General features: G+C 34.4%; 1 protein-coding gene across 14 annotated transcripts in view; it reads right to left on the reverse strand.

Moving 5' to 3' along the window:
* The window catches only part of IQCM (IQ motif containing M), a 184443-nt gene that overhangs the window by 8088 nt on the left and 163291 nt on the right, over positions 1 to 13064 (reverse strand). The window lies entirely within an intron of this gene.

The raw sequence follows: 13064 nt of genomic DNA on the forward strand, positions 1-13064 counted from the left end.
AACACTGCATGGTTCATCTTGTATTTCTATTTTCCTGCAGTGGTATTGAGGGATATTTTACATTCAAGCGCTATCTGCTTTGCATTAATAAGTAGAAGAATCATGCAGTACATTGCAACATATTTTCAGTGGCCCTTGTGTTGTTTTCACCCTGTGAATGTTCTTGACGGGAAATATAGCACTAGAAAAGACATGTATGAAAGGAAAAATTAGTTATACTGAGTTCCTTCTCCCTTCCTACTCGTATATCTGTCTGTATTCTTTCTGCAAAATACCCACATGGCCCATGGGCCATATGATAAAGAATAGAGAGAAACACTGAGTGAGAAAAAAAAATATATTTAGAAGGTTTATTTCCCTCAAAAAAAAAAAAAAAAAAGGCGCAGCAAACAGAGTACACCATAATTCTTTCCTAATATTCTAAATTCTTTACCATCCCCTATCATATTTGGTAAGAATACAGCCACTGCTCCTGAACCTCCTTACAAATTTATCATGTTACACCATGCTCCAGGACCAAGTTTCCCAGCTTGTTCAGATAAAGCATCAATCTGTATCAGCACATGCCCAGTCATAACTGTGTGCCATGAAAACCCTCATAACAGGGAATGGAGGTGTGAACAAGTTTGTTCACATGGATGTAGGAATTCAGAAGTCCAGTAACACGGACAAGCACAAACTGTAGGCTGGCTGCCCAAGAACAGTTTATTTTCTGCTTTATTTTCCAATTCCCCAGTCATCTTAACATATATATATATATATATACACACCTATATATGTATATATATTTTTAACATATATCCATGCATGCACACAGCTGCATATGCATACACACATATACACATATATAAGCATATATATAATCTTTTCATGTTTGTACCTACATTATCCTCAAATACACAATTAAATAACTATAAGCTTTGCTTATTATCTAAAATATTCGTTGTAAGTTTTGATAGATTTAATTACATCTCTTTTTAAATAAATTCATGAAAGTATTTTTATATATCATTGCTATTAATCTTAGTTGAATATTCAGCCTTAATTGAATTAATATTTAACAGACTTCTGCAATCTGTCCAAGTATTTTTGCTGCAGAACAATTTCTTTCTACTACAGCAGTTGAAGCAGACATTTCTTGAAGTTTGAGAAAATGACAAAATTACACAACAGAATATTAGATCACGTCCTTATAAAACACACCTGAAACATATAAACATACCCACATATCTGGTAAGTTCTTAATGTTAATATCTCTATCCTGCAAATAATCCTTATTCAATCTTTAGTCAAACTCCAGTCCTTCAACAAAGCTTATGAAGTTCTTAAAAATCAATGTTTTCTTTCAGAGAAAGTGGATGAGGAATCACGTGATGAAACAGAAATGCTGAAATAAAGACACTAAATTAAGAGTTTTAGAGATAATGCATACCACTCAAATAAATCCCTCTGCATTTTTTTCTATTTTGCCAACACCTATTTTTCAATTATTTTTCAATTAGATATATATATATATATATTTATATCTAGGAGCAAAAAAATTTTCATCAGACAAAAGCCATTATATTGCAGGCAACAGAAACATCTTTTGTCCCGTAATGACTTATTATTTTATCAATGTGCGAATCTTGGAAAACCAACACTTCAGTTTTCTGTCAAAATGGGTTCCATCAGGACCACAGACTGATTTATGTCCAGTATGCTTAAGCATTCTCTGACCTAATCCTCTTCCACCAAGTGTACATCCCCATAATGTTGCCTTCTAGACATTCCCTTGCTTACAGGCAAATCTGGGGATCCCCTCATTCACATCACACCAAATGCCTGCAGAAGACTGAAGCAGCACAGCTATGTCTCTTAGCTGTCACAGCCCTCTCTCTGCTTAAGCTTTGAGTCAACAGTCCCAAAGCTTCTAGCCCCAAAGACTTTGCCAAACTACTTCGAAGCCTCATCCAAAAGAGCTGTCTTGTTGCCATATTTCAGAGCTCTACCCTGTTCACAGTAGTCACTGAATCTTTGCAGTAAAACCTCCTAATGCCCATCTGTGGCAAGCATTTGCTGTTTACATAGCCATTAGCCAATCTTTCCAGAAGATTTCTTTCTAGTATGCCATTTTTTACTTGGGTTATAAGTGCAAAAAACAGAGGCCTGCAGTAATATGTTTTAATAGGCAAAAACTCAAACATGAAGTCACAGCCACAATTTTTTTCAGATGTGCTTTCACTGTAGTCATAGGCCAACAGAAAAAGCAATCTTCTTCTGCTTTCATGGTTAGACTTAGTTTAAATTTTCTTTTTCTCAGGCTGATTTCTACATTGAAAGCAAGATTTAATCAAGAATTACATAGTTAATACTGCTTTGCAGAGCTTTGGTTGACTGATTCAGACTTCCTTTAGTCATATGACAAATGAGTGGAATAAAGAATGAACAGTGTCCCTGTCCAACACCCCCCCATGCACTGTGGTGTTCACTCCAGCCTTAGCAAAACTGCTATTTAAGAACAGTCTGGAAAAAAAAAAAAAAAAAAAAAAAAAGGTCGGAGCCAATTGCAACCAAATCTATCAAAGAAATATGCAAATCTTTCCTTGGTCCATATTCTTCTCAGCCTCCCACTGCAATTATTAAATTACAGGGTATTAACAGAAACTAAATAAAGCACTCTGAAAAGATTAATTCTGAAGATGCAAAATTCAAATGCCAGATAGAGAGCGTGCAATTAGGTTCTTAAATAATTCTTACCACATTTCATGCTAATATTAGTACTTCCAAAAAACAATAGAAAACTGCAATACTCCCAGAGACACTCCACTGAAACAGCACAGTGAGGCACACAGAATGCATCTTGGTGAATTTTTATCTTCTGATGTTATGTACAAATAACATTTATCTCCAGCTACAATAGTAAAAATCATTTTGGTCTCTAGACAGAATTAATATTTATGTGATGATACTGAGGAAAAAAAAAAAGTGGTTTTGTTTTCTGAACGAATGCAATAGCAAAGACGAAGCTGTTCTACTCAGATTTTTTGGAGAGCTCAAATTAGCACAAACTTTTACTTAATTGGGCTCTTCAAGTAAGTATGCAGCAATGAGCATTAGTCTCTCCTCATTGCTTTTTAAAACCTTTCTGTCTATCCAGGTCCCATAGTCTTACAGATTTTAATGGTCTTAATGAAGAAAAACAGCACTGTTATTCAATTTGAGTCAAGCAGATCTCCATTCAGAATGACAATGTCTCCATTCACAATGCTATTGTTAGAAGTTGTACCATCCTTTTTATTTTAAACTTTGTTATCCAAGAGTTTTTAACTTGCCAGCAATTTTTCTTCCTTGAATGTGAGGCAAGTAAAGTTGATTGGCTGGATGGTCAGTCAGTCAATCTGTCTGTTACCTACACGCATAATCTACACTGCTGGCAACACACATTACTGACTAGCATAATAATCCATTCAATGAGATACATCAGAATATCACTTTATAAAGCTCAAAATGACTGCTTTTTAAAAAAGTGGAGCTTGGCAAATACTTTACCTAGTCAAATTCACTTTGTGTTCCTAGTGACAAAGTAACCTCATTGAATATTTGCAGGACTAAGATTTAAACATTGGCTGCCGACTGCTTGTGGCTTTTTGCATGTACTAAATCTCCTGGACACAAGATCTCCCACAGAATAGGTAGGTATAACAAAGCTGTCATGAGCTAAGAGGATTTTTTTTTTTTTTAACTTAAGAATAAATGTACAAAGGGCTAAATCTTCAAGTTGAGATTGCTATGTTTGATCAAGGAAGTTAATGTTAAACTGGTCTCCTCATTTTTGTGGAGTGAAAGCCATAGAATTTCAGGAGGAAGTGCAGGACCCAAGTAAAATCTCTTACAGACCATCTTCCTTTTGAGGAAGCTCTTGTAGGCAGACATAGGAAACAAACTTTTTACTGTAGCAGGTCTGTGCACCCTCCCCATAGACACAAATATGCTATTCTCCCCTTTTCATGCCAGAATTGCACTGGCCTCAAAGACAAGGGATCCTCTGTGGTTGCAGATGCCTGATTACTTCCCCCAAAAGACATCAGCACATCTACAATATAGCTCAGCTTCCCACAGGATTTAGTTCTGCTAACCCAAACAGCCCATCTGCCTTTCATGTGATTGGAATGCAAAGATCTTTTTACTTTCACAAATCTGATCTCTCTACTGTTGCTCCTACATACTAATGGTGCTAAAACAGCTGCCTTGGATTTAAATCTCTTTTTCTTCCATGCACTCCAATGGTAAATATAAAAGCAATTTTCTACTTTCTAAGTGATGTGATCCAAACCAGGAGTTGAACATAACCTGGAGTCATCATGATAAAAAAAATACTTGCTGTATGGTACAGAGTTTGCAGTAACATACACAAAGAACTGTCTGGAGCAACAATGAAATTTGGGTGTTAGCTGAGCTTCCTCAGCCATGCAAGTTTCAGAGGAAACATCATTATATTGAGAATAAAATTATTGCTTTATAAAAGCTGGACCAACTGCTTGGAAAAATTGGAAGGTGAGAGGAACAGATGGTTCACTCTCAGATCACAGAAGACTGAAGGGACTGAGAGCAAGCGAAAAAATTAATAACTGAACACTCTTTCCCTCTTCTTTTCCTTCCCCTCCTCTTCTCTCCAAGGAACCAAGTAATGAAAGTTTGAAATAACTCATATCACTGTAAAAGTAACTGAAAGAGTATCAGGAGCTGGAGAAAAAGTTCTTAGCCCTTGAAAAACTGCATTCATGGAGCCATGCTTGAGTGAAAAGTGAGTGAAAATCAATCTCCGGAAGGAAACAATTACACATCAATTAAGGCTCGATCCCTGCTCTGGACCTAACATCAAAGGTCAAATTAGATACAGATTTATGTATTCTCCATTTAAGATGCATATGGCATTGAGATTTAAATAATCTCTTCCCTGAAAAGCATTCTAAATACCAGATAGCAAATACATCAGCTGTTTCGTAACATAATGTTTCAGTACACATAGCTGTGTACAAACATCTATGAAGATGGCTGATTTAATTTTCTAATCAGAAACTTTTAATGTTTTTTCTTGCTCTACAAGGTGACCATCTAAGACCAGCATTGCAGAAGTGAAAGCTTCCTGTTTACCAGCTGGCAGTATAGTCAGAATATACTTTGAGCTTTCTAGCTATGTCACCATCTGTCAGCTACTTACAGGTCCTGTTAAGTTAGAAGATGGACCCAAACTGAGTTGGGAAAAACCATATCTACTTCCAGATATCAAGCTAGTATTTCCTGGAAAGATAGTGCCTCACCTGTTCACTACAGTCCTCGGAGCTGTCAATAGGACATACAGACACCATTTTCAGGATAACCAAAAGAAATCAGACTAGAAATGTTAAAACACTGCCACTACATTACTAACTATAGCATGTTAGTCAAGACAGTTAACATTTTTTATGCAATACAGGAATAAGTTCAGCAGCAATGACTCTAGGGGAAAAAAATTCCTCAAATAAATGAAATCCTATTTTCTTAATATTCTGACTAGAAACTCGCTAATGCTTATCACATTCTTATACTACGGACAGTGTCTTATTAATCTGTATGCCTATTAATCCCAGGGCCTGGCTTTATGTGACGTAGCAATGAAAATAACTGCAGGTGTACTGCTTCCTATGCCTCTATGGACAATTTGTCACATGCACCAGGTATTACTGAGATATCATCAGGAACTCAACCAATCGGATCACTAAGATCACTGGTTCAATTTTCATACTTTGAATAATATCCTCTGAAATGTCCTTCCTGTTGATAAAGTAAGGAGCTTGCTAAGCAACAGCTTCAGCATTTCTTTGTGATTGAAAGTCTGGTAACAGCTACAAACACTAGAAACTGGGATGTAGAATATATTCAGCAAACTAATCCCCTTTATGTTCAAAATCTTCATTGGCATCAAGTAAAACAGACAAAGGTAATGTTTTGCCTGTAGTATCTAAAAGCAAACACAAGCAGATATTTCAGCAGGATTAGAGTGCGCAGTATTCACTTATTTAAAACACAAGTTGTTCACTAAATATTTTGTATATTTTTAAACAATTTAATTATCAAACATTACACAAAAACAACAAACATTTATGAAAAGTGGTACACTAAACAGTTAGAGCAGGCAAAAAGAATATAAATGTGTAATAATAAACAGTAAATATGTTTCAAGAGCCAAGAAAGTCAGATTCAAAGAATTTCTAGTTTCATGAAATATAACTGACTTATAGGATTTTAGAAATCCTGCCAATGAATTTCACATTCTAAAGACTGCAAGCATGAATCACAGATTTGACTACTGAATTTTTTTGACTTTACACATAAAGCTATATTTGTGTTTTATTAATTAAAAGACTGTTTTTGAAAACAAAAAGCCCCTCAGATACATCATACAAGATTCGCATTGTTAAAATTGCAGGGAAATAACAAGCTTATACATATATGGGAAGGGGAGACGGTAATTGCAATTAAAACAACAAAAACAACCACCTATCTGTTATTCAGATTCACCATTCTGAATATCGTAGTCTTCATCTGTAACATTACAGTTTTGTTTTCTAATGGATTTGATTTGGGGGGTTTTTCTTATGTAATTCCCAAAAGAATGTGAAATGCAGTTTTTCTTGCTGTGGAATTCCAAAGCTTTTAAGTTACTAAAATTGTAAGTCTGTGTATATTTGCTATCCATGTAATACAGTACACTTATCTCTTTGAGGCAATTATGGTCCTCTGAAGTCAAGGTTTTATTGCAACGACTGAAGTCAAATCTAAGTGCCTTTTAGCATTTGCTGAGGATTTTCTTCTGCTATCTACCTTGGACAGGGAAAAATGTTAGCAAATCAGCTGAATCATTGATTGTATACCAATGCCATTAAACACCAAAATTTTGACTTAAAATTTCCTTTTGCATGTATTCTTTTAGCACAGAGACTAAAGTATAATTTGATCTTTCTATTCTACTCATTCTTCATGAAGAACTGTATGCATTCTATTATTTTACTGGAACTATGAAATCCGCATTCAAGTGGACTCTTAAAGTGTTGGTAAGATATATGATAAAATATACATATTTTTCAAGTAGTTCTAATGCACTGGGCAAATCCATCCTGTTCAGGAAATGAACTTAATGCTATATTTCTGAAACTGAAAACTACCTATCCTGGTTTATTTTCAAGCAAAATTTACCTTCACTTATTTTTTATAGCACAAACTTCTGCATCTAACTGTTGGGACACAAAATATCTCCAGAGCATTTGCAGAGTTGGACAAAGATTTATTGCTCTGCCAGAAAATCATCAGCAATTTTTCCCAGAAATTTAAATTCCTAGTTTAAGAGCAGAACTCCAGTTACGTTCACACTGGAATTATTTATGATCTCTTTATAAGATCCAAGCAGCCATTTAAGAAACCTTACGGTTTATAAACTCTGTAACAAAGGCTAACTTGATTCTGTATTGCAATTAAGACTCATGTTCTTAGCCTATTAGGACACATGAGTAAGACAAACTCCATCTAATACTGTAACTGCAAAGAAATATTTCTTTATGATACTGTCTCATTTTAATTCCTTAGAAAGGATTATATCTTGTGTGATGATAAGCAGCTAATGACAATCCAGTTATAAATAGTATTTAAGATAAGACCAAATATTTTTGGCTGCTGTCTTTGATATTTTCAAAATTTGTGTTGGTTCACAATGAAAGTGACAGGTTGATTAATTTTTTTCTCTTCTATTTCAAAAGGTTTGAAATTTGTATTTCAAATACAGTGGAGGAAATTTGAAACTAACAAGTATCACTGAAAAATACTGACATCTTTCACTCAGAAGATGCAGAAAGAAAGGATGATGACTACTTCAGAAAAAAAAAAAAAAAAATACATTTCCCAAATCCATTTCTGCTCTTTGCCTATTATTCATTGTAGATGTCTAACAATCTGTAGATATCATTGTAGATATCTAACAATTATATTTTAATAAATAAATATAAATAAATGTATATTTATATATATATAAATCTACTTATATTTATATAAATATAACATATTTCTATTTATATATATGTAAATATATATAACAATCATATTTTAATAAATATAAATTGTTAAATTGTAAAAATATTAAATAAATATAATCGTTATTTATCTACAGTGATATATGCTTATATGTTTACGTATTCAATTCAATTTCTCATAATGAAATGACTTGTAAAACTTGTTTTTAACAGACACATTATATTGTGCTTGTTTTCAAAACCTGAAAGAGAAGTGCTGTACTAAAATTAGTCCTTGCAATCCACAGTGAATTATGCCTTGCATTTGTGAAATATCAGTTTAATTCAGTAGACGCAAAACAGTTTAGAAATTATCCTGTATCTGCATTTCATGGATTCTGGATAATCCTTGCATACTTCAAAATGGTTCAAGCTTGACTTTGTGAATACATCACCAGAATAATTTGAGTACTCTGTGGCATTTTTCTGTAATTCTATCTCGAGCTTCTCTCTGTATCTTTTAAGCAGACTTTCAGATGACCATAATGCAAAACCTACTTGAAAGTCAATATGTAGTTGTCATGTGCTGCTGTTTGTGTTTCAGGGGGTCTACTTAATCAAATCAGGAAACAGAAATAGAACCTTGAGATTTCATTGACACAAACATGCATATAGGTCAAACAGATTTTAAACTCTGACTCTGAAATGTGATAGATGAAATTCTTGAAAACGGAGACCACCCCTAGAACCTCCTAAAAACAAAATTACACCAGAGTTGGCTTTTTTAAAGTTACTAGATGTATTTCATTATTAAATGATCAACAACCCAAATGCCACATTAAAAATACAGAATCATATATAACATGGGCTGGAAAGGATCTGATATCTCTCTTTTACCTTCTTCTGAAGACATTTCAAATAACCTATTTTTTTTTTCATGTCACAAAATAAAATTCTTCTTTTCTGAGGAGTCAAGCTGTTATTTTCAGGATTTTTTTAAGAATTTTTACGCTGAATTTTACTTCAGATTCTTTTGATAACTAACAGAGCTAAAGAAGATTTGCTATAATATGAAATGCCACACAGCAAAAAAAGCTACAATTATCACCTTAAATAAGACACAAGAAGCCACCATATTATGTAAAGCTTCTACAGAGTATGCTCATGAGTAGCTTTCCTGTCCTTTTGCACACCCTGTAAGTATTTGCAAAATAAAGTCCTTGCAGTATAGTGCTTGATCTTTCATTTGTGAGGCTGAGGGCTGAATTCCCATATGGCTTTTACAAACAGCTTTACAATCCCCCAAACTATAGCAACACGTACTGCCAGACTAAGGCAGTGGAAGAAGAAGCTTTGCAGAAATGCAAAGAAAAAAAATATAAACATATAGTGGATGTTGCTAGCCTAGCCCACTGGGCATATATTGTTGGTCACAGCATGGATCTAACACTGTGGGGTATGTTTACAGCATGGGATATGGGGAACTACACTCACAAACAATCGTGAGAACAGTGTATTCATTCTTATGTGAAATGTATTGAAAATTGACCCTGTTGGGATGTAAATGAGGAACTGGATTGTTGTGGAAATTATACTAGTTCATGTGCTTTTTAGATGTTGAATTTTCTTTTAAAGTGATCAAAAGTGTCTTTGAGTCACAACAGTCAAAGATGGCAAAGACCACATATTGCTCTAATTCTGTTCTTCATGACATCTTGCAGAGATTAATGCTAGAAAGATATTAATAGAACTTTCTGTTCCTTTACCCCAAACTGACACCATATGAAAAGCTTGCCATGATAGCTTTTCAGTATCATCTCTCTTTATTTTCGAAGCTATACCATGTAAATTAAACTGGGAACATCACATCAAAGCTAAAAGAAAGAGCCAATATGCACTACATACAGACATTTAAACACCTGCCATATCCTCCCTTGCTCAGGTAGTAGAATAATCTATCTATCTTCTGAAGCATGAGTGCTCCAACCTTCCATTTTGCCTTCCTGTTTCTTTCTGTCCCGCGGAACTGTTGAGTCCACGTTTGCAAAGCTTCTTCTGAAGTACAGGATAAGACTGAACACACTACTACAGTGCTCCAAATTGGTAGGATATGGTACTTTCAGGGCCTTCTTATCACATTTTTGTCTAACAGTAAAAGGAGTTGACAGATCTGAATATTGCCAGGAAAGCATCCCTAGCAGAGACTCCTTACTTTCGTAATAAGACTAGCAACAAGTAAACAAGCTGCTCTGGGCATACATCAGAATGTTGTATGGAAGGGACTGATCTGAACTACCCCTGAAGGGTCCGATTGACTCCTTGAGGCTGTGGAGGTAAACACTACGTTCCTAAATTAGTTTTTCAAGGAAAAGACTTTCTTCAAAAACCTTTTACAATCTCACTGAGCCACTCATATTAACCAGACTAAGCCCACTGGTATGCTATCAATATTGATATTTTAAAGTTATATTCAAGAAAGCACAGTAATGTTAATTATTTTTGGTACTGTTTCCTTACTGCAATAAAACATTGAAAAAAGTTTTACTTTACTAAAAATAAACAACTAAGCAAACAAACAAAAACAATGCAACAACAACAAAAACCATCACGATGTCTTTGTTTCATAGAGGAATAAGACTCTTGTAATGGATAAAGTAAAACAAACAAACAAACAAATTGTCCTTCCTTTAAAAGAAATATTGTACTAAAGGTCTCAAAGAGAAAAGCTGACTTTATGTCACCATTAACAGCATTACATTGCGTAGTATTTAATTCAAATTGTTCACAAAGCAAAATGAAAGTAATGCTCAATCATCCATACCATTATTTAAATAAGGAACTTCTTTCCACCTCAAAGCAATTCAGAAAAGTGAGTTTGAAATATTATCCTATTCTCATATATTGAAATTGGGATATATGGAAAGCTGAAATGCTTGAAAAACTTACTGCAGTGACAAAATTGAATTTGAATTAAACCTTGATGCCATGACTTTTTAATCAGTGAAGCAATCTGAATACAAAAGCTGCCAAATAAATTGAGTGGGAAGATGCATTTTTATATAGTTATTTTTCCAAGGGGAAATGAGTATTATCTTCCATTTTCCAGTTAAAAAATACAGTAAAGATTACTCATCCTTAAAAGAGATGTTAGCATACTACTTACTGGAAATGTAGGAGCAATAGTAGTTGATATAAGTGCAGAAGTGTTATGAAAACATGCTTTGTATATGAATGATATGAACAAAACTATTGCATTTCAAAAAGGGTTTAAAAGCTTAATTTCTGCTTATTTAAGCATATGTAGAATTTTTATACTTAGATTAGAAATTCACAGTACACTGCACTAGAATCTGTAATTTACATACATAGCGTAAATATATGCCTATGGGAACTTCCATATTTGAATTTAATACAATCACAGTTCAGGGATTATTTCTCTCAGATTAGATTTTTTCCAGAGAGCAAAAGCCGTGCGTACAGATGAGTTAGGAAGTGAGTGAAGTGGGTGTTCACTGCTTCTCAGTAACCTGCCAAGAGCTTGACGTATCTCAGAGGATACAGAAACAGACCCAGTAAGCAAAAAGGCATGTATGAATCTCAGTGTTTATGAGCATTAACGGTAAAACACAATAAATTTGCAGTGCTATCCAGAACTAAAACACTTATTGGTAGAGGAGTCTCTGAGCTGCAGAAAGTCTTCCTTCAGTAGACTAATCTCTTCTCAAGGCAACTACTGCATCTCTCTTGTCAACCACTTTAATAACTGCTGTAATTCAAGAAGATGCAATACACTGGTCATGGAGCAGAAAAGCCCTCCAGAGGTAGATCTTACCATATAGATCATAATCTCATACAAAGATCTATTTTTGTCTCTTCTACTATTCTTGTCTGCATTATAATCAAAATCTGAAAAAAACAATATGCTACCAAGGTACTGAATGAGCACTTCAAAAGAGAAGCCATTATCTAAAGTATTGACTAACATGAGAACATTTAAATACTTCAGGTCATGACAGATTTTAATAATCCCACACAAATGGCATCTGTCTCCAAGTGTAAACCAGCTTTGCTGTATTTAAATCTATGAATTTATGACCAATTATAGTAGACAGGGATAGGGCTCAAAGAAAGTACAATTTAGCATTTTTCAATGCTAGTTCAAGTGTTAATGAAACAACAGAAATGGGAAAAGCTTTTGTAAGTTTGCCTTAAAAATCCTTGTAAAGGGTAAAAAAAAAATCCTTGTATATTTCATTCTCAAAGCCTTACAGTTATTAGTCATGAAATATTACTTAAGAAAATACAGTCATAGAAAATCAGAGTTAGTTTAAGAACTAATCCCACCACTTGAGGTTTGAGAGACTAAATTTTTTTTTAATTATAATTTTGTTTGCTTGTTTTGTTTTGAATAATAATTTTTTCACAGCAGTTGTCATGGAGAACCTTGTGATAAATGACAGGAGAAAGAGACCGTCTTGCTAAAATATCAAGGATGAGCACAGCTGTTTTAATTCCAGTCCAATGCTCCTTTTCCAGTGCAAGAAGACAGAACTTTGTCTGGGCAAGGGGTGACTCACATTCATCTCCTCCTGCACTTATTTCTTCTTTCCATCCACCTTCTGATTTCATACACATTTTGAAAATAAACTGTGCTTGCAGAGCTGGACACTTTTCCTGTCAGAACTCTTAAATTCCATTTATCTGTGCAACATACAGAGTGCTGTCTTTGGGCCAAAACCCTAGGAATGGGTTCAGAGCCTAAATATACCACAGGGAATTCCCATGAATGCACAGGAAGAACCAACAAGATCATGGCCTTCGGTTTCTAACAAACAGCTTGGCTTCTATTACTTATAAAACTAAGGGGAAAGGCTATAAGAAGTGTGAAACATGGATATTTACTAGATGGAATTTTAATCTGATAATTTCTTTGACTCTAAGCTTGTTATGAAGCAAACTCTCCCTATTCTAAGATTAAGGAACCAAAAATAAACAGCCTGTTACGTAACTCTTAGTTCCGTGGGGGTTTTCAATTGTGAG

Source organism: Gallus gallus, chromosome 4, assembly GCF_016699485.2.
Source record: "Gallus gallus isolate bGalGal1 chromosome 4, bGalGal1.mat.broiler.GRCg7b, whole genome shotgun sequence".
NCBI lineage: Eukaryota > Metazoa > Chordata > Aves > Galliformes > Phasianidae > Gallus > Gallus gallus.